At 43.9% G+C, this 26,805-nt stretch overlaps 1 protein-coding gene and 1 long non-coding RNA gene across 10 annotated transcripts in view; one reads left to right on the forward strand and one right to left on the reverse strand.

The window, feature by feature from the left end:
* LOC120098901 (uncharacterized) overlaps positions 1 to 26,805 on the reverse strand; it is a 120,146-nt gene that overhangs the window by 31,461 nt on the left and 61,880 nt on the right. For 2 of the 7 annotated variants that reach the window (XR_015645746.1, XR_015645747.1), the window contains 2 exons: positions 8,460 to 8,543; positions 7,717 to 8,286 (listed from right to left, as the gene is read on the reverse strand). The exons of 3 other annotated variants lie outside the window; for them this stretch is intronic. This is a non-coding gene — a long non-coding RNA (uncharacterized LOC120098901). Of the gene's footprint in view, positions 1 to 7,716; positions 8,287 to 8,459; positions 8,544 to 15,098; positions 15,189 to 26,805 lie in introns of those variants that run through there. 2 more of the 7 variants (XR_015645751.1, XR_015645748.1) reach the window with 2 other exon arrangements.
* Positions 68 to 26,805, forward strand: part of Phyhipl (phytanoyl-CoA 2-hydroxylase interacting protein-like) — a 130,235-nt gene continuing 103,497 nt past the window's right edge. Inside the window, exons 1-2 of one of the 3 annotated variants that reach the window (XM_087597586.1) lie at positions 68 to 128; positions 1,358 to 1,461. The gene's annotated coding sequence lies outside the window, so the exon portion shown is untranslated. Of the gene's footprint in view, positions 254 to 641; positions 854 to 1,357; positions 1,462 to 26,805 lie in introns of those variants that run through there. The other 2 variants (XM_087597588.1, XM_087597587.1) reach the window with 2 other exon arrangements.

Below are 26,805 nucleotides of genomic sequence, written 5' to 3' on the forward strand. Positions count from 1 at the left end.
CAGCTTTGACTCCCCACACAAGATCAGGACAGCCAGCATTCTAGCATGAAGTTCATAGAGTGGCAGAGAGTGTGAGATTCCATCCGTAACTGACGAGACACAGACAGTTGATGTTTGCAGGGGAAAGAGTGAGTTTTCTTTTTTTTTTTTTTTTTTTTTTTGGTTCTTTTTTTCCGGAGCTGGGGACCGAACCCAGGGCCTTGCGCTTCCTAGGCAAGCGCTCTACCACTGAGCTAAATCCCCAGCTCCAAGAGTGAGTTTTCTTTAAGGGTGTGGTGTCTGATGGGGCGACACAAAACTGGACTTGGTGGTTATTAAAGAAAATTAAAGATGACATGACATTGAAGGGAGTAGGAGGGCAGGTTTAGGAGTTAGGGGAAGGAGTAGGAAGTGAATACGCTCAGAATAGATATTAAACACCCAGATAATTAATACAATTATTTTGGAAAGGATAAAATAACACCATGGCAGGTGTGGGGAGTAGGGGGGAGAAAGGGGTCTGAACTTGAACCTTCTTTCTAGGATTTCCTTTTTTCTTCATTAATTAATTTATTCACCTTACACCCCAATATCAGCCTCTCCTCCCCCCAGCGACCCCCGCCCCCCCAGCTCCTGTCCCCATTCCCCACTGTCCTCTGAGAAGGACACATCAGGATGCACATGCAGGACCCGATACATCCCCTCCCACTGAGACTAGAGAAAGGCAGCCCAGCTGGGAGAACAGGATCCAAAGGCAGGCAACAGACTCAGGAACATTCCCTGCTCAAGCCTCTGTGGCACCTACAGGAAGACCAAGCTCCTGACCCATGTGGGGGAGAGGGGCAGGGCCCAGCCCACATTTGCTCCCTGGTTGGTGAGTCAGTCTCCGGGAGCCCCAAGGGTCCAGGCTAGCCAACTCAGTTGGTCTTCCCAAGAAGCCCCTATTCCCCCCGGATTCCCCAGTCCCTCCCCCAACTCCTCCACAAGACACCCTGAGCTCTAGTATTTGGCTGTAGGTCTCGGCATCCATCTCCATTGGTTTGGTCTGGGGATGGAGCTTCTCAGAGGACAGTCATGCTAGGAACCTGTCTTGTTCGCTGATGGCTACAGGTGTCTGGGATTATGGTTAGAGGTGTGGACGGGAAGATAGTCCACAGAGGAGACAAAGCCCACCCCATGGCTGCCGGTCTCGCTGAGGACCTAAGCAGGCAGGGTTTTGGGGCTAGGATTTCAAACAAGATATGCAAGTATTATGCAAGCTTAAAGTTTTGAGGCTGAACACGTATGGGGTTATGAAAGGCATTGCTCCAAGAGCATAAACATTGTTTTAAGTTTTTAATTTAACATCTACGTATTTAAAGCTGGCGGTGCTTTACAGATGGCGTTTCTTTCTGCCCTCCGCCCCTCGGTCGCTGGAGCTAATACTCAGAGATTACTTCGGATTTATGAGCAACATCGACATTATGACGTAGAGAGAGGCAGGTAAGGCTGCTTTTGCCGTTAACTATGAGGGAAATTATATGGTGGTGGGAAGAGAACATGAATCTCTAGGAAACATTTTATCACGAACATTACTGTTGTTTCTTAAAAAGGCATATTATACGATCAGCTTATTCAGTTAAACAATGATATATACGCAAACGTGTCCTTGTCCCCTTAATAATGATTTATCAATAAATTAATAAAGATAATACTTGAACTCTACCTAGTACATTTTTCCCCATACAACAATGTTTAATTGCTATTGTCCATAATAGCCAAATATATACAAATTACACATTACACATACAAAGCACACGCATGCACAATGTATATAATTTTCATGTATTGAATGTAAAATTCTCATCTGGAAGTTTTGTTCTGTTTGTGTACACCTTTTACTATAGTGCAGTGAGTAAAGTGCAGGCTTTGAATACTGTCTACTTTATGATCTAAGGAAAGTCACTCACATTTCTAAACTTCCATTTTTTTAAATGGAAATAATGGTGTTTATTCTTCTTCTTGAAGTTGTTTTAAGGACTAAAGATAGGACAATAATATGCTCAGTGATGATGTAAATTATTTACCATTTTACCATTAACTATAGTTATTCACACCCAGAAGACAATGCACGATCCTTAAAAAAGCACCAGAGGATTAATAAATACACATATACACATGTTGACAGCTACAATGACTTTCAGTTTTTAAACTTATTTATATACTTTATAATTCTATCTCATCTTTTCACATATTTCTATAATCACAGCTAGTTTTTTATGACATTGGGGCGCTGAGCTTAATAAGACTAAAACATGATTAAATTACAAACATACATTCATTAGCCATGAGAGTTAGCTACAGGAGTCCCATGTGAGAGGACTCAGAAGGGTCTGCACTATTCTCATGTCTAGGTCAATAATGGGCTCCAGGATGTAGACATTCTTCAGGGCACTTGCTATCCCACCATCACCTTAGTCATAAAACTCTCTAAGTACAGGCTAGCGTTAGTAATGGGGACACAGTTCATAAAACCAGTCCATTCTCTCTTCATATATGACCGGACTTACAATGTCATGTTGCTTTATAAGTTTTAAAAAGAAAAATGTCTAATTGGCACTAAGAGATAATTAAACATTTTAAAATGGAATCGGGGTGGTTCTCAACCTTTCTAATTCTGCAACCATTTAATACAGTTAATCATCCTGTGATTATAAAATTATAAAATTATTTTGTTGCTACTTCATAACTGTAATTTTGCCATTATGAATCATAATGCAAGTATCAATATGCAGGATATCAGATATATGACCCCTGTGGAAGGATCCTTTGACCCCCAATGAAGGTTAAGAAACAGTGCTTTAGAGGAAAATTCTTGCATCCTTCAAATACTTACAGAGCAATAGATTCTACTTAACTGAACTAAACCTAAAATTAAAGCATAAAAGCTGGAGTTTGCTTGCACACACAGTACTTTTAAAAAGTGTCACTTCTAACAGAAACTTTAAATGCATGATTTTATTGGGACACCAATCCATTAGAAGTAAGTACTGGCTAGAACGGCCAGATGGTCTCTATCAAGGATGTATAGTCTCTCTCTCTCTCTCTCTGCTAAAAATGGCATTAGATTTGCTCTCAGGAAGTGACAAGTATATCATACTAACTGTAGTCACATTACTACGTGTTAAATCTCTCAAACTTGTTTGTATTTTTTTTAATATTTTAAAAGCATTTCTTTTTTTTACTTAAATTAATTTATTTTGATAGCAGCATGTAAATAATTATAGAATCCAGGGATAGCAAATGAGCTTCGACAATTTCTATGTAGTTATCTTTTTAAAATTACATTATTATAAATTATTAGCTTTTTTATCTTATACTATGCTCCATCAATTGTCCATGTCTCAAACTGTTCACTTGGAAAATCTTGATTCTTATCTTCATCGAATTAGTCTATTTAAATATACTTTGTGTATAGTAATTTCCTCTTTTTAAAATTTTTTTTATCTTTATTAACTTGAGTGTTTCTTATTTACATTTCGATTGTTATTCCCCTTCCCGGTTTCCAGGCCAACATCCCCCTAACCCCTCACTCTCCCCTTCTGTATGGGCTTCCCCTTCCCCTCCCCATCCTCCCCCCATTATCGCCCTCCCCCCAACAATCACGTTCACTGGGGGTTCAGTCTTGGCAGGACCAAGGGCTTCCCCTTCCACTGGTGCTCTTACTAGGCTATTCATAGCTACCTGTGAGGTTGGAGCCCAGGGTCAGTCCATGCATAGTCTTTGGGTAGTGGCTTAGTCCCTGGAAGCTCTGGTTGCTTGGCATTGTTGTTCATATGGGGTCTCGAGCCCCTTCAAGCTCTTCCAGTCCTTTCTCTGATTCCTTCAACGGGGGTCCTATTCTCAATTCAGTGGTTTGCTGCTGGCATTCGCCTATGTATTTGCTGTATTCTGGCTGTGTCTCTCAGGAGCGATCTACATCTGGTTCCTGTCGGCCTGCACTTCTTTGCTTCATCCATCTTGTCTAATTGGGTGGCTGTATATGTACGGGCCATATGTGGGGCAGGCTCTGAATGGGTGTTCCTTCTGCCTCTGTTCTAAACTTTGCTTCCCTATCCCCTCCCAAGGGTATTCTTGTTCCCCTTTTGAAGAAGGAATGAAGCATTCACATTTTGGTCATCCTTCTTGAGTTTCATGTGTTCTGTGCATCTAGGGTAATTCGAGCATTTGGGCTAATAGCCACTTATCAATGAGTGCATACCATGTATGTCTTTCTGTGATTGGGTTAGCTCACTCAGGACGATATTTTCCAGTTCCATCCATTTGCCTACGAATTTCATAAAGTCATTGTTTTTGATAGCTGAGTAATATTCCATTGTGTAGATGTACCACATTTTCTGTATCCATTCCTCTGTGGAAGGGCATCTGGGTTCTTTCCAGCTTCTGGCTATTAGAAATAAGGCTGCTATGAACATAGTGGAGCACGTGTCTTTGTTATATGTTGGGGCATCTTTTGGGTATATGCCCAAGAGAGGTATAGCTGGGTCCTCAGGTAGTTCAATGTCCAATTTTCTGAGGAACTTCCAGACTGATTTCCAGAATGGTTGTACCAGTCTGTAATCCCACCAACAATGGAGGAGTGTGTTGTTGTAAAAATATAAAAATAAAACAGATCTTGGTGTCTTTTACCCCTCTAGGTCCGCACCTCGGTGCCCCAAGATATCTGCTAGATATCTTGGCAGAAACACATCCTAGCCGCACAGTTTCCTACACTCAAACCCTCACATAAAAGAACACACAACACAATAATTTTAGATCCAATTGGTAAGATATAATTGCCCACTTAAACATACAATGCCCGGTACTATCCATCCCTTGAGAACATTAATAACAACCTGTAAATACACAGAGCAGAATCTTAACATCACCTGCCATCTTGTCCTGCCATGGCTTCTCAGCCCCTCTCCACCCTGTCTCCTCCTCTCTCCCCTAGTCTCCTCCTCTTCCTTCAAACTTCTCTCCCGCCCATCCTTCCTTCTCCTCCAATGACAGGCCTCCTTCTATCCTGTACCTGCCTCACCTGTGACATCATCCTACAGGAGTGTTCCTCTTTCTCCACATCCTCCCCAGCATCTGTTGTCACCTGAGTTTTTGATCTTAGCCATTCTCACTGGTGTGAGGTGAAATCTCAGGGTTGTTTTGATTTGTTTTCCCTAGTACGTTTTTAAGATTATTTTATTTATTTATTTATTTATTTATTTATTTATTTTATTTTATTTTATTTTATTTTATTTTGTAGGCAGGCAGATTGAGAGCATACCCTTAAGGAAACCTGGGGTCACCCTGGCTTGGAAGCCTGAGCTTTGGTTGGTGAGCAGTCAGTGGGCTCTGGAGAGATCACGGTTTTCTCAATGGTTTACATGCCTCTGAATCACCTAATGAAAGCAGCCGATTTTGCACTGTTCTCATCTAGTTGTTTCTTTTATTAAACCTCTCCTTCTTTTGTAATGAACACATACACGCGTCCACGCTCTTGTTTGAGGACAGCCCTCGTACTATGATCCAGACTGGTCTAGAAACTGCCTAGGTAAACCAGACTGACCTCAAACTCAGTAGGCTTCTTGTCTTAGCCTCCTGCCCTGTGGGTTACAGAGTAAGCCACCCTGACTAGCTTCCAAGACCTACCACTAACCAGAGTGAAGGATGACTTGCTTACTTACTAAACACATTTCCCTTGGGGCCCTGAGGATGGAATCCTGCAGCTCACCATCCAGCAGCCTTCCTCTCTGTGTCTCCCGGATTCACTACTAACTCTGAACTAACCTGGTGGTTGTGGAGTTTCACTGTGCCGTGTAGGGTGCCTCTCAGTGTCTCTGGCCATTACCAACAACGTGTTGGCCACAACTTCCCCATCCAAAGCCACAGCAGACTAAACTGTCACCAGGTATTATTACCATGAGCTCCCTAAAATTAAAATCCACCTGCCATCAGAACCACAACTCCAGAGTTAAAGATTATATGCTGCATATTCATCTATAGACAAGGATTTTGGTTTACTGCATGGACAATAATTTATTTATTACCTAATAAATTAATAAGTTAATTTATTAGTTTATTTAATACATTTGTTATCGTCATTGTTATTAAAACTCTCTTCTCATTTTAAAAGCTATTTATGACGCTTGGAAAGAAAACACAGAATATATAAATATAGTTATTGGGGAAGAATACTCAGTTATATTCATTCCTATGTTCTGGGTACAGCCAGCATTTTGTTGTTATATTCTAATCTTGCTCAGACTTTTCAAAATATATCACAAGTAGTGTTTAGTGAACTCAGTATATTTAAATTAATAACACTGGAAAAACCAACTGCCCACAGGATAGTAAACCTCTGTGTGCTGGGCACTGCACTGGGGATTAACCAGTGAATGCAGTTCTGAAAAAAATTTCCATCTTCTGGAGTTTGGGGACTCTCATGGAAGAGTTTGGGGAAGGACTGCAGGCACCGGAGGGGAAGGGACTCCAACAGAGTCAAGTAACCTAGACACTTGGGACTCTCAGAGGCTGATCCACCAACCAGAGATCACACACAGGCTGGACCCAGGCCTCCCCAGCACACATGTAGCAGATGTGCAGTTTGGTCTTCATGTAGTTCCTGAACAACTGGAGCAGGGGCTGTCCCAAAAGCTGTTGCTTATACCTGGGACATGTTCTTCTATCTGGGCTGCCTTGTCTGGCCTCAGTGGGAGAGGATGTGCCTAGCCTTGCAGAGACTTGATGTGTCAGGGTGGCGATGGGAATATTCCGAGAAGAGGGTCTGGGAAAAGATTATGGGAGTGAGGGACAGTGAGCAGGGTGTAGAGTGGATACAAAAATATCCATCTTCATGTTGTGGGAGAGACTAACAAAGGAAAAAAACAAAATAAAAGGAAGAGGAGAAAGCTTAATACTTTAGAGGAAGAGAGTTCTTACAGACCAATGGAGGTGGATCAGAACTGAGGAGAGTCTTATGCATGCCTTGATTTGATCAAGACATGGTATAGGAATGTATGAGATTCTCAATTAAAGAAACAGAGGAGGGTGGGAATATAGAGAAGCGATCCAATCTAATGAATTAGGATGAATTAATAATGAATTAGGACGGATTGGGGATGAAGAGATGGTGCCGCCATTAGGAGCGCTTGCTGCTCCTTCAGAGGGTCCCGAACTGAGATCTCAAACGCACAGAGCGGCTCTTGCAACTCCAGGTTCACGGAGATCTGAAACCTCTGGCCTCCACACAATGTGAAGATAAATTATTTTAAAAAAAACAATGGGCTAATTAAAAGGTATTCAAAGAGGAAGGATACATAGCAAATAGGTATATGAAAAATGAACACCACCACGAGTCATCAGAGAGATGTAAATTAAATCTACATTAGGACTCCATCTTACCACAGTCAGAACAGCAGTCCTAAAGAATTTAGTAACTCCTGATGCTAGCAAGAGTGTGGACAGAAGGTACCTCAGAATGTCAAGTAGTTTATCCACTGTTCAAATCAGGTGGGCAGTTCTTCCCAAACCCCAAAATGACACCTACTGTACAATACAGCTACTTCAGTCCTGGGTATCCCTAAATCAACATATCTCAGGCATATGTGTACGTCCATGTTTGTTGGATCAGTTTTCACAATAGCTAAGATATAGAAACACGCTAGGCATCTGTCTTAGTCAGGGTTTCTGCTGCTGCACAAAACAGCATGACCAAGAAGCAAGTTGGGGAGGAAAGGGTTTATTCAGCTTATACTTCTACATTGCTGTTCATCACCAAAGCAAGTCAGGACAGGCGCTTACACAGGGCAGGAATCTGGAAGTAGGAGCTGATGCAGAGGCCATGGAGGGATGTTGCTTACTGTGTTTGCTCCCCCTGGCTTGCTCAGCCTGCTTTCTTATAGAACCCAGGACCACCAGCCCCGGGATGGCACCGCCCACATTGGGCTGGACCTTCTCCCCTTGATCACTAATTGAGAAAATGCCTTACAGCTGGGTCTCATGGCGGCATCTCCTCAAGGGAGGCTCCTTTCTCTGGGATAACCCCAGCTTGTGTCAAGTGGACACACAGAACCAGCCAGTACAGCATCCATCAAAAGAGCAATGGATAACCAGGATGTGAAATACACATGATGGATTTCTCAGTACCCACAAAAGAAGTCACACTGTTCACAGAAGCATGGATGCTGCTGAAGAGAATCATAGGAGTCGTCTTAGGTCAGTCTCCGAAAGACAAATGTGATGTTTTCTCTTATTGCTCCTGGGTTGTCTGTGAGTCCAGAAAATCATGTCTGACTATAGGGCATGAGAGGAGAAGCCAATCAGCTCAGGAACACAGGGAGCTACATGATGGGACAGGGGTGAGGAAGGGGAAGATGGGGAGAGATGAGGAAAGCACTCAAGAATTTTGCTTTTTGTGCGAGCTTGGTAGTCCAAGTCAGGAAACCTCTGCTATTCTTTCTTCCTACCTTCCGCCTCCAGAATGTGTAGATGAATGGCCCCGTGTCTCCTGGACCCTTTTATCTTGCTCGGGAAGCATCCTGTCGTGAAAACTGTAATTTAAGAAGAACGTAAGGGCTGGAGAAATGGCTCAGCGGTTAAGAGTGCTTGCTGCTCTTGGTCCCAGCACCCATATGGAGACCCACAACCACCTGTAAATCCAGTTCCGGGGGATCTTATGCTCTCTACTGGCATCTGTGGCCACCAGGTACACATGTGGCACCAGGCATACATGTAGGCAAAACATACAAACACATAAGATAAAAATAAATAGTTTTCAAAGATTATACCCCATATTGAGAGACAGTATTCCATATATATATGGATATAGATCAACATCACCATAACGCATTTCCTCTCTGGAGAAAGGTCAATGGGACTCTTGCCATTGCACTCACAGAACCCAGAGCTGTGCAAACAGCCAAGGGTGGTCCTATTTGTATTCCTTGACTCTTGGACTCCTATGATTTTTTTCACACACTTTGGACACAGAGCTACACAATAGTCATTAAGACTGTGAACTGAATTCTTGGAGAATCTTTAGTATCTTTATCGGGAATTTACTTCTGAAGTAGCACCGTAACCAGCACCTCCATGTTCCCTTCGCCCTTCCCTTTCACCGTGAGGGAAGGTGAGCAGATCCCGTTGTCAGAGGCCGACAGCTCTTCAAAGAAGATCTCCTGAGCTGTGCGATATTATCTGATCAGTGGATTGAACGCTCTTGTAATTTAGATGATGGTCATGCTGACCCGGGGCATACAAGCAAGTCGAGCCAAGTCAGGTCTACATAAAGATCAAAAGTTCTGTCTCCTCAAAACGAAGTCTGTCACTATCATGCAATATTGTACCGTATGTCCTGGCCAACGTAATATGGCAAGAAAAAGCAATAAAGGTATTTAGGATGAAATGGAAAAAATAAAATGATTTTCAGGACTCATCTTTATCTAAGTAGAAAGAGATAAAGGATTTTTAAAAACTATGGTATTTAAGGGCTCAGTTTACAAAGCCCATAGAATGTGTATTCAAAGCATTAGCTTACGGCATTTATATAATAATGAGGCCGAACTACATTTGCAAATTAAACATGGACAGAAATTCCAAAATGGACGAACAACATTCCTTTACTTTACTATGACCATAAGACCCACTGTAATGGTTCTGAGACGACCACCCCAAGCGGTATCCTTCTCCATGCCATAACACTTTTCTCTTTTCTTTTTCTATTTCAACGCGGACGGTCTTCTGGCCTCAGTTTGCATCCCAAACAGTTCTCATTTATTTGTTAGCCTTAACTGGTAAGCGTGTGTACCAGCACCTTAAGCTGACCTCACAGGAACGCAGACAAACTTTCAAATGTAAAATTGGGCAATTGAATGCCGGCGACAGTACTCAGTCCTTGCGCAAATGATCTAGCATATTTTATATCAAATTAATGCACTGAGTGTCACTGCATCAGAATAACGGGCAGACATTCTAGTGGAGGAAACATATATCCTAGATCAAGGTTCCTATGGTTTTAGCGTATTGTGTCGTTCCAGAGGAGATCCATCAGCTCAGGGCCCAGTGGTGCTGAGGGAGACAGGCATGGGTGTCTATACACTGACAGACCAGGAAGCAGGGAATGTCCCGGGGCAGGATGGTCTGTAAAGTACCCGCTCTAGGGAGCTACTGGATTCAGCTGAGCTCTTCCTCACAGCCTTCAAATAACCATGAGCCAGAGCCAGGCACCAAAATCATGAGTGGATGGGGCAGGTCATGTGAGATTCAAACCATAACAACCACGAGACACCGTCATACCTTAACCACAGAGAGACCTCACATAAAAAAAAAATATGTCTGCAGACATTATAGAGTTTCATGGGTCATGGTTTTGAGAGACAGAGTGAGTTCTTCTAACTTGACAACAGACCTGGATAAGATGTATAGTATCTGATGATTTGTGTCCTATAGTTGGCCTTGGCCAGTGACGGTTTGTTTTGTCTCTCCTAAATGCAGTGTGCTCTTGATCCCAATGGATGACATGATGCCCACACCCCCCTGCAGCTGACACAAAGCGAAGACTACCAGGCTTCAGGTTTCGCTTTCTTTCTTCTTATATTTTTGGTTGTGAGTCTAGCCTTTAACGGCTGAGCCATCTCTCCAGCCCGCTTTCTTTCTTCTAATGTAAGAAGGGGATCGATTCATGGGCCATGTGGCTTAGGAAAGCACAGAAGCTAATAGTCCTGGAAACACTAAATATACCATGCGTTATGTACAGCATGAAAGTAGACCGTATGCCATTTAATACCAGAGCCTGTGAAGGTATGTTTAGCCTCATCTTTGCACTCGGGGAAACACCAGTATTTGAGCCTCCATGTCCCGTGACCAGAGAGTAATGGCCGTATCTTGAATCTCGTCCATACATTGGTTACCTAAATCCTGAAGCTTGCTGCCCAGCTGAGGAAACTGCGTGGGTCAGCTGTTACATAAACACAGGCGAGAAGAGTCCTTTTGCATCCTTGACACTCCACAGGGAACCACACCCAACAGCATTGTGTTTTGGGTTGGGGTCGGTTCGCTTCCTTGAATTAGACACATCCTTTTCGAAACGATTGAGCTGGGGCAGCTGTGGAAGGCTACTGGTGTGTTAGGAACGCTAGTGTGTTTATTGAGAGGAGTGGCCTTTGTAGCAAAGAAAGAGTTCCTTTGATAATCAACCTTACCACTTTCCCGTAAAACACCCAAGGAGGGAAACCAATTCTCTTGGTTCTCCTCTACACTAACCTAGATGGAGCTGAAGATGGACAAACCCTCTGGATTTAAGGACAGCATGCTGTTTCACACTGGGTTTGCTGACGAGAGCATTCCTCTGCAGGAATGAGACTCTGGAAAGAAAGCTAGATTTGGACTCAACTTGTAGAATTCTAGCTTCTCCCTGGTCTCTGTCACTCCCCTCTGTATCAAAAACAAACAAACAAACAAACAAACAAACGAAGCAGGAGGATCCCTGCTTCCTCACTGGGCTTTCCTTCGGAGATCACATAAGAAGTTTGAAAGAGTCTCAAAAGCACGACACTGCAGTGTACAAAGCTCGCATCTTATCGCTATGGTTGTAGCACCTGGTACTACATTTATAAACGCCACGTGTTTTCTTTTCAGTTCTGTAATAACTAACCCTATTTCTCACTTGTGAGGACTTGATTGGACCAAAGATGAGGACCAAGACATGAGAAGCCTCTGTGTGTGTGTGTGTGTGTGTGTGTGTGTGTGTGAGAGAGAGAGAGAGAGAGAGAGAGAGAGAGAGAGAGAGAGAGAGACTTTGCTCGGCCTTTGTCACAATGTTAGCGTTTGCCTTTTTCTCAAGTTTAAAAGCTCAAACACTTCTGCTCCATTCTTTAGTGCTTTTCCAGAAGACTAAAATGTACTGATTTCACTCGGGACTGAGAATCCTACCACGGTTCAAACAGGAGGGAGAGGATGTACAGAGAGTGTGTGATTAGCTAAGTGGCCGTGAGCGGTGGAAAACCAGCTTGAAGAGGGGAAACCTCCAGAAGTTAAACCACAGCAGCACATGGTTCCTGATTCTGGCCCCAATATGGAACTATACAGTGACTCCACAGAAGCTTATACTTTTAAAAATGTTGGTGACCTTGTAGTGAAAAATATTAAAAGTCCCAGCCCAGGACATCTACCCCATCTTTGGTTATTGATTTCCGGATTAAAATCACACAGCCTTTGTATTTTTAATAAGCTTTATCAAGTACAATAGCTGGGCAGCTGCCCACCATCCATGATGATAGAATCCTATTTCCCTAAGTTATTACTTACTGTTTTCTATGTTCCATTGGGGCTGCTCTTAACTCCCATTGGGCAGCCGGCTATGCTTTTATGGCTCACCTAACCCATGGTGGTTTTTCCTTTCTCCTTTCCTGCCTATACTTCATTCTATGATGGCAGCCTCCTCCTCATCCTCATCCTCTTCTTTCTTCTCTTCCTCCTCTTTCTCCTCCTCCTCCCCCTCCTCCCCCTCCTCCCCCTCCTCCTCCTCCCCCTCCTCCCCCTCCTCCTCCTCCCCCTCCTCCCCCTCCTCCCCCTCTTCCTCCTCTTTCTCCTCTTCCTCCTCCCCCTCCTCCCCCTCCTCCTCTTTCTCCTCTTCCTCCTCCCCCTCCTCCTCCTCCTCTTTCTCCTTTCTGTCCTCATGGTCCTCTCTTTCCAAGCCCCTGAAACCTCAGCCTTCCCTATGTCTCTTCTGGCCAGCTATTGGCTGCCGGTATCTTTAGTCAACAATCACCATTAGCTGGGGACAGGGTCCCTCAGTGTCTTATGTGTGGACTCTCCCATCTCTGGGGCACCAACAGTCTTGGGGACCCCAAATTAGCATTAGAATACAAGTAGTGTTAGGCCAACCCACTCTAACTGTAACCTAGATGTGTGTGAGGAGAAGTAATCTCAGCTGAGAAAATGCCATCATCAGCTTGGCCAGCCACTAGGGCACTTTCCCAATTGCTGAATGATGAGAGAGGGACTACCCACTGTGGCCAACGCCACACCTGGGCAGGTGGTCGTGGGATCTCTCAGAAAGGGAACGGAGCAGGAGTCTGAAAGCAAGCCCCGTGCCACTATGGCCTCTGCTTTATTTCCTGCCTCCAGGTTTCTGTCATGGCTTTCCTCAGTTGATGGACTGTGATGCACAGGCAAGGATGCCATAAATCCTTCCTGCCCTCAAGTTGGCAAGCCCAGAAGCAAACTAGAATACCTGCTTTGTCCCTCCCTCCCTCCCTCCCTCCCTCCCTCCCTCCCTCCCTCCCTCTCCTCATCTTCTCCCTCCTCCTCCTTCATGTAGTCTTGCTATATAACTCAAACTAGTCTCAAGCTCATGATTCCCCCAGCTCACCTTCTACATACTGAGACTGCAGTCATGCTTTGCCATGCCTAGCTGGCCATCCATGTCTCGTGGCAAACATTTGGAAAGCTGGGACGTGGAGCAAGCTATTTCTTTTGATTTTTAGAAGAACTCAATAAGGCTTCTGTGTTCGTTGTTTGTTTCATTTGATTGAAAAATCAATAACACCGATGCATGGCAGAGTAGAGCCATTCAGGAATGGCCCGGGCGATAAAAGGCTTCTATATTTGTGGCTAAAGTTCTCGTCTTTACTGTGTCCCCCTAAATAGGTCAAAGGTGTTTTTCAAAGCTATAATAGACTCATGACTTTCAAATTCCAGCCAGGCGTATTTAATGTGCAAAGGTTAATCAGCGAGTAATCTTGGCAATCGTGTTTGTTCAGAAAACATCCATAATACTCAATCTCAGCTATTTCCCATCAAAACGAGGTCTCATGGCGTTCTTCCCCAATGCGATTCTCATTTAGTGCACACTGCCAGTCTTCCTGCAGTAGATTAAGAATGCGGGCTGTACTCAAAAGATTAGTAATTCTCAGCCTTAATTCAAGCTGAAATCACAAATATAATTAATTCCTTCAGCATTCAGACTTTCCTTTTTACATTTAGAAATGTTGAAACAAGCCCCGTTTTGGGGGGGAAATTAGAATAAATAATTAAAGGCTTTTCAAAAAGTAATTAAGAGTCAATTGACAAAATTGAACATATTAGTGGATTTTGTGCTATCTGTGAACAGCTCTTTATTCTGATTTAAAATTCCTTTTAAGATCCTTTAGAGATTACGATTAAGACGATCCCTTGGAAGATTTATTTATTATCAATCTTCTTAAGTTCAGGAACCAAATTATTCCACCCACCCCTTTCTACATTCTCCTCCCATTCTGTATTTACCCATGTGGAAGTAGGACTCCTTTAGATGAGGTCCTAGGGTCTCAACATGCCCTGTAGTGTAACTGCAGGTGAGTACATAGAGTAGCTCTTGACAGGTCATTGAGATCACTGAAGATACTGGAAATATTTGTAATAAATATCTTAGAGTTTTACTGCTTTCAAGAGACTCCATGGCCAAGGCAACTCTCATAAGGACAACATTTAATTGGGGCTGGCTTACAGTTCAGAGGTTCAGTCCATTATCATCAAGGCAGGAACATGGCAGCCTCCAGGCAGGCATGGTGCGGGAGGAGCTGAGAGTTCTACATCTTCATCTGGAGGCTATTGGCATCGTCACACTGGCTTCCAGAGAGCTAGGATGAGGGTCTTAATGGCCATGCCCACAGTACACCTGTTCCAACATGGCCACGCCTACTCCTATAAGGCCACGCCTACTCCTACAAGGACATACCTTCCAATAGTGCCACTCCCTGGGTTGAACATATAGAAACCATCACAGGCTCTGTATCCCGAATCCCTCATGAGACTTAAGACCCCATGGAGCGGGGAGTCCTGGTGGGATGGGGTGAGAGAGGTTGGGGACATCCTCTTGGAGACCTGGGTCAGGGGTGACGTGGGGGGCTGAGGGGTGGCATGAGGAACTGTCAGAGGGCAGACAAGGTGGGGGATAACAACTGGACTGTAAAAAGAAAAGATTAAAGATAATAATAATAATAATAATAATAATAATAATAATAATAAACTACAAGTTTAAAAAGTGTTATTCTCGTGAATAGCATTGATAATCCTAAGGAGTAAACCAAGCTCCTCTCAGAAAGACATCTCATGTTTCCTCTCACCTGGGGATTCCGGGTTGTATGTAGGTCATCTGGAGGCTGTAAACGGGATACCGTCTTCCAGGCAGCTAGGATGAGGGTCTTAAAGCCTACACCCACAGTGACACACTTCCTCCGACAAGGCCACGCCCACTCCAACCAGGCCACGCCCACCCAACCAGGCCACACCTTTTAATAGTGCCACTTCCTGGGCGGAGCATATATGAACCATCACAGTGAAGAAACCTATTCACTTCTTAAATCCAGTTTTTACTCGATCCCAGGGCCCCTCTCAAATGATGCTCCTTCCAATTAATAATTAACTATTTAATGCTGCGCCCTCTCTACTTCTTTTGACACATGATAAGGCTTGGTGCGCCTCCCCTCGTGCTTTGCGGTGTCATGCTAAGGGCTGGTGAGACCTTTCCCCGGCACGTGGATTATGATGCAACGGCAGGCTTGGGGTATGTGTGTAACAACCGTAGGACGCCCTTCAGTCTGGAAGGGGCCTGGTCGGAGTGTGCGCATAGCCTCTTTGGCTTTGGACTGTGGTGAAGAAGAAGACGGATTTTCACAAGGCTCCTAGGGCTGAGCTGTGAGCGTGCATCTGAGCAGCTGGGCTGCACCTCAGTATTGCTGCTTGTGGTTCTTGTTGTGAAGAGACGTCCTTTTGCGTTGCCTCAGTGTGCAGGACTAGTGCTTAAATCCTACACTGTCGGGACAGCTTGCAGGACATGTCCTTTGGGTAAATATAGAAGTAAGAGGCTCAGGACTAAGGTTAGAGTCCATCTCTGTCTTCTTGCATTGACTTGTACCTGCTACCACAGAGCCTAGGTAAATGCTATTTTCCTATTAGAACCAGAGTGGATCTCAATTCGTGTACTCGACTCTCTTCCCCCAGCCCCACGGGTGTCAGAATATTGACAAATTTAGTGAAAGGGCCCCAGGCAATTCGTGTTCCAAAACTGTACTGGACAGACACAGGCTTATGCTCACCATTGCTAGTTATGTGGTAAACACTCAACAAAAATGGCTCCCAAATACAAGGAAGGATGAATGGCCACATAACAATAGCATTTCATGGGAACTGTCTTGGGGAAGCATTTTTTTTTCCCACACAATCCTAGCATGAGGAGTGGTAGGTAGTCAATGTTTTCATTTGATGATGGGTTTAATCCCTGCAGTGGATTCGCTCTGGATTAAGTTACTCAGATGTTATCACGATGCCCGGAGGCAGAACACGATCCTTGCCGTTCTCCGGGACTAAGGGTTACTCTTACACATGACCTTGAGTGTTTTCTGTAGCCATCTTTGAAAGGCTCCTGAACTGTTGATATTCATGTGATGAACACCCCAAATCCAGCAGCCCAGGACCCACAGAAATCACACCATCTCTCTGAATCCATCTACTATCCATATTGACACCAAGCTCAGCTGAGTTACCACTCCCTTTATGTGTTCAATCTAAAAAAACGGACCTTTCCACGTCTTAGTTCCCTAATGCACGAAATGAATACAATGCCTTTAGGCCCTTGTCTCACAGAGTTGAGAGGACTAAGGGGACAGTGGCAGTAAAGCGTGTGGACACCATGCTTTGACATAGTGAGATTACCAAATAACATCAAAAAGGAGCCATTGGTACGTTTGGCTTTTGAGGGTTGCAATATCTTTATCTTGTTTGCTAGGCTTCCTACCATAATTCTTACAGTATAAAGTCACTAAGAACAGAGCATATTGTTCTCAGTGTAGAAATGTATTCTACACTGACACATTGATACATTGTATATTCGGAGATCACCTGAATCTTCAAGGCCTGAATCTTCAAGGCCCTACAGGAGCTGTGTGAATACAATTTATTTTTGTGAAGTTTCATTCTCAGAACTGCTCTTGAAGGTTTCTACCCTGATGCTCGTACACTGCTATTCATGCATTGATATTTTACATCGCACGTCGCTGTTTTTACGATGTCATCTGTTTTTACCAAAGCCTGGAACCCATTTGGTCTAGGATTGCCTTCTAACCCTGGATGCCTTGATGGCTAGCATCGACATGTGCAGACTTATCAGGTTTTTAAATCGATGTGGACTCGAAACAGGGATTCCCTGCTAATGTCTGAATCCCCCTTGCCAAGAGAAACGCGCTCACCATCAGAGACTTGGGCTGTGGCTGTGCAAAATCTGTGCCCCTGAAGGCCTGGATTGCCTGAGTCAGCTCAGTAAGTTTGCCAGATAATTAGCATCTGAGAAGAGACTGAATAGCCCAGGTTCCTCCGAGGCCAGCCATGTTGCTCTCTCAACTCAATTTTATAGAAGTCCTTGTCTTAACAGAGAACAGGGAACAATGTTAAATTACAGGAATGTTCAGATTGTACAGTTTGTCATATCTTCCCCAAGACCAATCATCTTAGAGTCGCTGGACACGGAGTCAAACATCAGGATATCAGCCCTGTCCCCTCAAATTGAATGTAACTTGCAGGCAGTTTATTTTTCTGCTTGCGTGTGCGTGTGCACTTAGGCATCCACGGAGGACATTGGCTCCCTTGGAGATGCAGTTATAGACGGAGCTATAGGTGCCTCGTGTGGGGGAGGGGAACCAAGCTCTGCTCCTTGGCAAGAGCAGGTGGCTCGTTAACTGCTGGGCTATCTCTCTAGTCCCTTACGGCTTTTCTTATATTTTTGGTTGTGAGCCTAGCCTTTAACGGCTGAGCCATCTCTCCAGCCCCTTACGGCTTTTCTTAAGAGCTTGTCAGCCGACTGTTAGAGAAGATTTCCCCTTAGAGAGAGACTAGAAGCCGAAAGGCTTCAAGATGTGCTTGTTTAAAGGGATCGGAACCCAGACACCCGCTGACATTTTGAAATGAGAAGTCACCAATGGCTAAAGGGCCTCGGAGTTGCCAGGCAGAAGAGTGTCTGTAGACTGAAAGGATAAGATGGAAAGAAATCTTGCCCTGGCTTTTCCACACTGATCTGGGGACTTTTCGGGCATGGAGGACACTTCTGAGATGCTCGGGCGGGCGCTGGCGGCCTGAATCTTCAAGGCCCTGTGCGAGCTCTGTGGATACAATGTGTCTGTGAAGTTTCATTCTCAGAACAGCTCTTGGAGGTAACGCTATTATTTGCAGTTTTAGATACTGACACTGAGGAGGACCAAGTGGCACCTTTGAAGGTGGGTCTGCCAGTACACACTGGACTCGGGGGCACGAGCAGGCAACCTCTGAGGGCTGACATTCAGGAGATCTGTCAGCATCTTTCAGAAAAGCCAGCGTTCCCTTTCTGTCTCTTCCCAGGTCACACAACAAGCACAAGGTTCTCCAGAGCAAGCTGGGCAAATTTCTAGCACCCTATCCCTATGTCTTGACTGCGACATTGATTTTGTGACTGAATATTTTTTTTAATGCACGTCTCTAGGTGAGAAACTCGAGCTTCATCTCTTGCCTTTCCCTGGTGAACTTTTTATTTTTGCTTTCAAAAGGGGCATTGGAATTAACATACCCGTTGTCTCCTTCCAAGAGCATCGCTTTTAGACACAGACTTTGATATAGCGAGACTTCCATTTCTGGGACTCACACCTTTATCGCACTTCAGCAAAAAGAAACTCATTAACTTTATTTAATGGGAAAGTTAGAGGCACGCCTGTTGAAGCCAAAGTTTTATTTTAACAGAAGAGTACGGCCCGACATATGCTGTTGGGCTTAAGATCATTCTGGGGGTGGGGTGTCTGACCAAACACTGACCCCAATTACAGGCGGTTTTAAATGCTTCTGTGCTGCTGTTTCGAACAGAAAGCAGTAACTAAACCCAGCAGAGAGGGCTTTATAAATGTTCCCCGAGAGTGTATAGCTCATTTCGTTTTCCATGGTCATTGAATTGATTTTCCTTGCTAATTATATGTAGTATTCAATTATAGTGAATTTCTAAAATCAGATGACAATCGGCCATCAGAGACGCTATGGAGCTCAAGGGGGCGGGGGTGGGGAGTGGAAAGTTTTAAAGCTTCTCCCAGCCTCTTGGTCTTTCATCCTCAGAGTACCATTTTTAGACTGTTTGATCAGGCTGTTTATACTTTGCCATTTGTGAGAATGATCAGTTACTGCCATTACCACGAATGTATAAGTTGTTAATCTTCTATTTCTGGATGGTTCTAAATCTGTTAATCTTCTATTTCTGGATGTTTCTAAATCGTAAATGAAATCATTGGTAAACACACACACACACACACACACACACACACACACACAGGCCCTTTGTAATTTATCTTATTTTGCCATTAAAAACGAGTTAACCACCACTCAAAAAAAGTATAGTAAGACAAAACACGGGCCAGATCCAGATGAGTGTGTGTCCAACTTGAACCAGTTAACTTGATGGCCCGAGCAGCACCTAGGGGAAGGGCTCCAGGGGCATAATGACGAGCACAGTCACGTGACAGGTAATATGGACAGGTGACGCTGGAAATGCTGGCTGTTAGCGGATGTATAATAATCTTAGGGGTAAATGTAGACTATAAGTAAACTGCGTTCTCCAAAAACGACGTGATAATTTAGGAACAAAATAATTCAGAGAATAAGATAGGATTATAACGTGTGACTTGGATCAGCAGTGATTCATCCTTACGCTGGTAAAATCGAGCCGAAGGTTCTTTAGGATGGCAGCAGAGGAGAGATTTGAAGGAGGCTGCCTTTGATGGAAGAGGCCGCTGTCCCTGCAAGCTCTCCAGTCTTACCGTAGGGCAGTGAGCACTCCAGCCTTCTAAAAACGTGTGCGATTTTGATTAAAAATAATTAACTAATAATTTAATGCTGTGCCTTTGTACTTCTTTTGACACGTGATCACGCTTGGTGCGCCTCCCCTCGTGCTTTGTGGTGTCATGCTAAGGGCTGGTGAGACCTTTCCCCGGCACGTGGATTATGATGCAACGGCAGGTTTGGGGTATGTGTGTAACAACCGTAGGACGCCCTTCTGTCTGGAAGGGGCCTGGTTGGAGTGTGCGCATAGCCTCTTTGGCTTTGGACTGTGGTGAAGAAGAAGACGGATTTTCACAAGGCTCCTAGGGCTGAGCTGTGAGCGTGCATCTGAGCAGCTGGGCTGCACCTCAGTATTGCTGCTTGTGGTTCTTGTTGTGAAGAGACGTCCTTTTGCATTGCCTAAGTGTGCAGGACTAGTGCTTAAATCCTACACTGTCGGGACAGCTTGCAGGACATGTCCTTTGGGTAAATATAGAAGTAAGAGGCTCAGGACTAAGGCTAGATAGGTTTTTAAATGGGTTGGGGTTTACCCTAAATGCTTGCCTAGAAGCAGAGATGGTCTGCGGCTCCTGGTTCATTTCTAAAGAGATGTTTTTACTTTAGCAGACGGGATACAACGTTGGTGGCAGGCGTGGGCTCCGAGCCACAGTTTGACTCCAGGTTTCAAAGTCTTCCATGTACAGGTCTTGTCTCATGACTAACTATGTCAGTGTTCACTCATGCCTCAACCGTCAGATGGCAAAAAGCCTTCTGGGACTGGCAGCTGGTCCCAGAGTGAGGCATGTGACATATTTGTTTACAAACTTGAATATGTACAGTTGTTGATATTCGGATTAGGAATTAAGTGAGTGGCACATTCTAGTTCAGGCTCAGATTAAGAAGAAATGTGTGTTTGGGAAAATAAACTAATATTAGTTAATCATCTATTCTGTACCTATCACTTTGTGTGTGCTATTTTATTAGTTCATAAAAAACCATGTACTGGGGGCTGGGGATTTAGCTCAGTGGTAGAGCGCTTGCCTAGGAAGCACAAGGCCCTGGGTTCGGTCCCCAGCTCCGAAAAAAAGACCAAAAAAAAAAAAAAAAAAACCATGTACTATTATTCTTATTTTATATGAGATCTGAAGAGACCAATGGGCTCTACCCAGGACTCCTAGTTAATAAAGAGAAGATCTAGAATTTGGGGGTTTTGTTAGCAACAAAATAAGCGTTTGTCTGACCAAGTTTTGCCTACAAAAGTCCACAGACAGGAATGTCACCCATGAATTTGGGGGGAAATGGAAGTGGTGGGCCTCACCCTGTTCCAATAAGACCCGTAGTTCTTTCGACTCTGAACTGGAGGTCCACCTCTCACACGATGCTCCAGTGACTGCAGATTCTGTGATGTCCTCGCCTGACCGGCCTTTCCTTCCAGTGCAGCTCATACTGATCACGAGAAGTTCTGCAAAGCCTACACGAAGAGCACGTAAGGCCTGTGCAGAGTGGCACACATCTATAAGCACAACCCTAGGGGAACTGGGGCAGGAGGATTTCCTTGAACTGAAGCTAATCTGAGCTACAGAATGGGACCCTTCTTTCAAAGAAATGTGTCGTGCGGTTTCATGTTGGACAGGAATTGGAAGCGTTGGGTTGAGAAGACTTGGTTATCCTGTGTGTGCAATCATAACAAGACTCATATCCTTTTATTGGCTATAGGGGTCATGATGTCCCTATCCGTTCTGACTGATCTGTGTGCCCATCTCCCCTCCTTTCAACTTTACACGAATTCTCTCTCTCCCTTTAGCCTTCATGCATGGCTTATGTGTCAAGTCCCTTTAAGAAGATGTGAATATTCCCAGGAACCCGAGAAAAGCTGTTGCCGGTTATGTAGTAAACACATGCATGGTGACGGATAAAGAACCAGTGAGATGAGAAATCCAGAAGAGAGGGAAAACAGATAAGAACAGAAGAGTTCGTCCTTGTTCGTGTTTTCTTCAATGGAAGTAAATGGGCCATGTCCTCCTAGATACAAGAGCAGAAATGGCGGAACCAGAAGACACAGGGCAGATGACCTTCTCATTCCTTCTGTGCCTCTTTCCATTAAAACAAAACAAAACAAAAAGCTCGCTCATATAAGAAGCAGAGGTAATCAGAATGCTACCAGAGTATTCATTTTGATGACCATAAATCAATGGATATTAAAACAGAAAACCACATCAGAATATCTGTGCCATCAAGTCTGAACTTAGCAAATACTGATTAATTGGCCTCGACCCTGAAGCCCCACAGATTCTGAAAGGCTGAACTGTTCACTCTTGGTGCCATCAGACGCGAGTTCGAGTCCTGCTTCTTGCATCACCCCAAAGCAGGTCCCTCTTCTCCACCACCCCTGCATCTGTACAGAGAAAAAAAAAACAGCAAGCCAGATAGATATGCCTGAGGGTCTTACAAACTGTGGACATTTGCAAACGTGCCATAAAAAAAAAAAAAACCACTTGGGTGGTTTAGGAAATTTGGGCGAGGTTGTCAATTTCAATTTTGAAAAAGATTAAAATCGTACAGAGAGATCCTGAAAGCTGGCCCAACAGTATTTTTTGACTACTACAGCCAGGAAACACAAAGCCGGTGAGAGCCTTAGGTAGCATGTGCTTTGTGTCTGAGACAGTTATCAAGTTGGCTGTTCTGCTGATAGAATGAGATGGGGATGCTCAATTTGCAAGGCAGAGAGAACCTGGCTTATCCGCATCCTAATTACCCCAAGAAGATACCTTATCTGCACTCTACTGTTTCCCATGCATTGACAGGTTTACTGAGTTTCAATTGATACATGGGGAACTTCGTGCTCTAAAGTAAATAGTTTTATGTCATGGTCTACGCTGTCTGTGCGTAGGCTCTGTGTGACCAGGAATCCATTACCCAGTCAAGATGATGGTCTGCACAGTACTCCCCTAAGTTAAACTGGGGTTCTTGGTCATCACCCCCTCCTTTCCTGCCTCCCCTGTTGCTACTGGTTACCAGGCAACCAGTGGTTTGCTCTTTGTCACCGCGCACTCATTTCCATTTCCGAGGCTTGTATGCAAATAGGATTATAAGAGTGCATCTCGTTCTGCCGTTTATTTAAACCGATTGACTGTTCTCAGTCACTCACGGAACGACATGCGTCAAGTTTATTTCATTTATTGCCAACTAGTATTCTATCGGATGCGTCTGACACCGTTTGCTCAGTGACTCGTGAACACGAGGGTGGATTCGGGTTTGGGGCTGTTACAGATTCACCTTTTAGGAATCTTTCTATGTAAGCCTTTCTGTGGACACACACACACACACTTCCCATGAATAGATGTCAAGAGGAGAGAAGACTGGCTCACTCAGCAACTGCAGAAAGAACTTCCAAACTGTGTTCTGGATAGGCTGCTTCGTTTAGATAACACCAGCAACACGTTTGGGGTTGTTGCTACAATTTATTTATCTTTGAATAAGATCCTTAGCTCTGAAATCTACTTAGTGTGATTGTGACAGACCATGCCTATCATTTTCCTCTCTGATTTACTTGTGCCTTTCAATTTGATAGGTCTCTTATCTATGTCTTTCTATTCAAAATAATAACTCTGCCTTTAGTTTGACTTGTTTAGATCATTTGCACACCATGCGACTATTATTATTACAGCAAACTTTAAATATCTCATTGTTTTCTTTTTTATTGTGTGTCCTTTTTGTCTGTCCTTTTCTTTTTCTGACTTCTTTTGGATAAACTTGTTTTCTCGTTTTAGTAAACTCCCTGGGGTTTATAATATTCCTCTTTAACTCAGAGGAAACTAACTTAAGAGCTATTTGTACCGTTTCTCACGCAGCATAAGAACCTCGTCGTCCTTGATTTTCATTTCTCCTCCCTTGGTTTTTACTCAGTTCTTACTCAGTCTGCTTCCACATACCTTACAACTCTGTATCCTACCTCTGTGCTTTTTATATAGTAAAATTCCCGGGAGATGTTTGAGTCTGACAGCGGGACTTCTTGCCTTTGTGTAGAAGCAGATTCCAAGCGGTGTTCTTCGTGTGTGCCTGAGGGACTCCTGCGACTCCTTCTACAAATGCAAGATGACCTGTTTTAAACCCCTCCCACCTATCAATGTTGGACAAGGCTTCATGTTGCATTTTGTTGAAAGATGCCTTCATTGGGTACAGAATTCTAGACAGATGGTGGATTGCTGCCAGTGGGTCCTTTAAAAGGTTGCTTTGTTTTGTTTCCAGTGGTGTTGTTTTGGACAAGATATCGGATATCATCCCTGTCCCTGTTCCTTGGCATTTAGTGCTTGTTTTCCTTTTACTTGTGAAAGTTCTCTCATGATCACTGATGTTTACTGTCTGTGTCAGGTGTCGGTGCAGTGTTCTTCACATTCCTGGTTCTGAGGGCCGTAGCGGTTTCTTGGCTGTTGTTTGTTTGCTGTTTGCCAGACAGTGTCTTGTTATGAATGAAGCCCAAGTTAGTCCTACAAGTGTGACCCTCCCTTCTCAGCTCCCATCCCGCTAGGTTACAGCCCGGTGTAATGGGAGCCGTTCACGGGAATCAGCGTTTTGCTTTCGTTGCTGGGAGTAGAACCCGGAGCTTCTGACACGATGGAGCAAGTGGTCCAACCCCGGGGTTCTTGACTTTCTCGATGGGTTAAAGTTTTCTTGAGTGGGAAAGCCTTTGTCTATTATTCCCCGACTATAAGTTTTGCAGCCTCCATTTTCCTCCATGTACTCTAGCACAGACGAGGTCGTTCCAAGATGCCATGCTGGTTGCCCTGTTCTTCTTACTGTCTGGCCTCTTACCCTTTGTCTCATTTTAGACATCGGTTATGCCTCCAAGTTCACTGACCTTCTGAAACACTTAATGTGCTATCAATTCTGCTACATAAAACATTATATAAGCATATTATATATGTTTAGAAATATATAAAATCTATATCTTATATAAATTAAATGTTATATATTTATGTATATGTCATATGTATCATATATACATATGTTTTTTCTCTGTGATATTTCATTTAATTTTTACCTCTGATGTCTGACCGGGTCTTTTTTTGTTTGTTGCGTTTCTAGTCACATGTTCGACATTTCGTCCAGCTTTGAACATAGGCCACAGAACTGCAACGATCTCCTGCCCTGTTAGTCTGTTCTCATCCATCTTTTAGCTGTGGGTTACTTTGGCTTCACAGGATTTTCTCCTCGCACTGGTGTTAGCCTATACTGAATGCTTCAGAGCGGATCCCAGACATTGTCCATTTTGTCCGACCGGGTGCTGCGTATGGATGTTTGTATTATAATACCAAGACTAGCTAGCTATTTGGCTACTCCGAGCCTTTGTTCTGGGGCCCGGTTAAGTGATTTGGAATCAGTTTTATCCTATTTACTATTGGTTTTTAAGACCGTCTAGGCAAGCAGTGTTGGTCTCCAGGCCTACCTCTTCTCCACTACTGAGGCAAGTCTCTTTCTGTGTACTCCGATGCTTCAGGGGAATTTTCTTCTCTGAGAGAAAACAGCATTTTTCTAGCCACTTGTCATATCTGAGCCTTGCTTCTATGTCTTTGAGCATTTCGTCCCAGCCCAAGACAGTCTCTGCCCACACACATCCTGGTCACTACTCTGCTCAATGAGGAGGCTTCCCTGCTGACCTCCGGGTCAATCTTTGAACCTCTCCTTTCTAGAACTCTGCCCAGCCCCACAACGCAAGGGTTTCCCTGTTTCTGCCTTTAAGGTTTCTCTTTCCTGTCCACTGGCCTGGAAACTCTCTTGAGGCAATGGCCAAGCTTGTTTATTTACTACATCTAAACTTGTTTCTGTATCTAAATGAACAAGTGTCTTTACTTTGATAGTTTAGCTGTTCAGGCAAGAGGTTACATTTAATTCTGGTTTAATTTCTCCTTGTTAAAACTCTTAAGTCTGTAAAAAAAAAATAAAAAGTTTTTTTTTTTTGAAGAGTAACTATATTTAAGAAAAGAGAGTAGGAAGACAGAAATCATTGGGGTGAACGTTTCAAAGTATTTGGGCGGTAGAAATAGCCCTGATGAGTTTGAATGGATGAATTTTTGAATATGCAAATAGAATAAACATTATTATAGCACGGGTTTTTAAATCCGACTCGCAGAAGAGCTCGAAAACAGCTTCCAGAAATATATTATTTATAAGCATGCCTTATAAATTTCTTCACAGCCATCAGTACTTTTACATAATCTCCATGTAAAATATAAAAGCCAAAATACCATTCCAGCCCTGAAACTAGGTTTAGTTTTAGACCCCGTGAGCGTTCCCTTTGCCCTAATTTAGCTGTGCTGATCTGTTTACCCTGCTTCCAGTAATTTCCATCTGAGAAGACTGTGGGTGGCATCCAGACTCTGAATGCCTTTCTGTGAGAGGAGTCATGTCTTTTGTGGCTCCTTCAAGTGATCGCTTCTGCTGTGAATTTTAAATAGAACAATCATTTTGATTGCCCTGCTAAAGTCTGACTCAGGGAGCCTGCAAAAGCATCTCCCTCTTCACGGAAGCCTAAGCAGAAATCTCAGGATTCCACCAGATGTTTTCAGGAGGAATTTTTCATTTTAAACGCCGGGGTTTCACGCCGGTGTCAGCAGGTCGGTCACTGTGACTCCTTGACTGCTTGAAAGGATCTGGGGGTATGGAGTGGAAAGACCGACCCGGACGATAGAACATAATGCCACGTTAATATCAGCTCTTGAGTTTTTAGTCGGATTTCATTCTCTATTATTTTCCCTTCCCCTTCGCGAAATGCTTTCCTGATTTTTGTCCGTCCTACGGAGAATCTGTGATGTTTAAGTTTCTTAGGGTGCTTCAAACAGCCGCTCAGTACATGTAAACAGCAATCTACCTGCTGTAATGGCTGACCTACTTTGAGGGCAAAGGCCTCCCATCTACAGCAAGAAGACAATCCATCCTAGTCTGGTGGGATGCTAAGACTAGAAAGACCCTAGAGTTTGCCTAGTCCAGAGGAGACGAGCATCAGGCATA

Source organism: Rattus norvegicus, chromosome 20 (assembly GCF_021556685.1).
Source record: "Rattus norvegicus strain SHRSP/BbbUtx chromosome 20, alternate assembly SHRSP_T2T, whole genome shotgun sequence".
Taxonomy (NCBI): domain Eukaryota; kingdom Metazoa; phylum Chordata; class Mammalia; order Rodentia; family Muridae; genus Rattus; species Rattus norvegicus.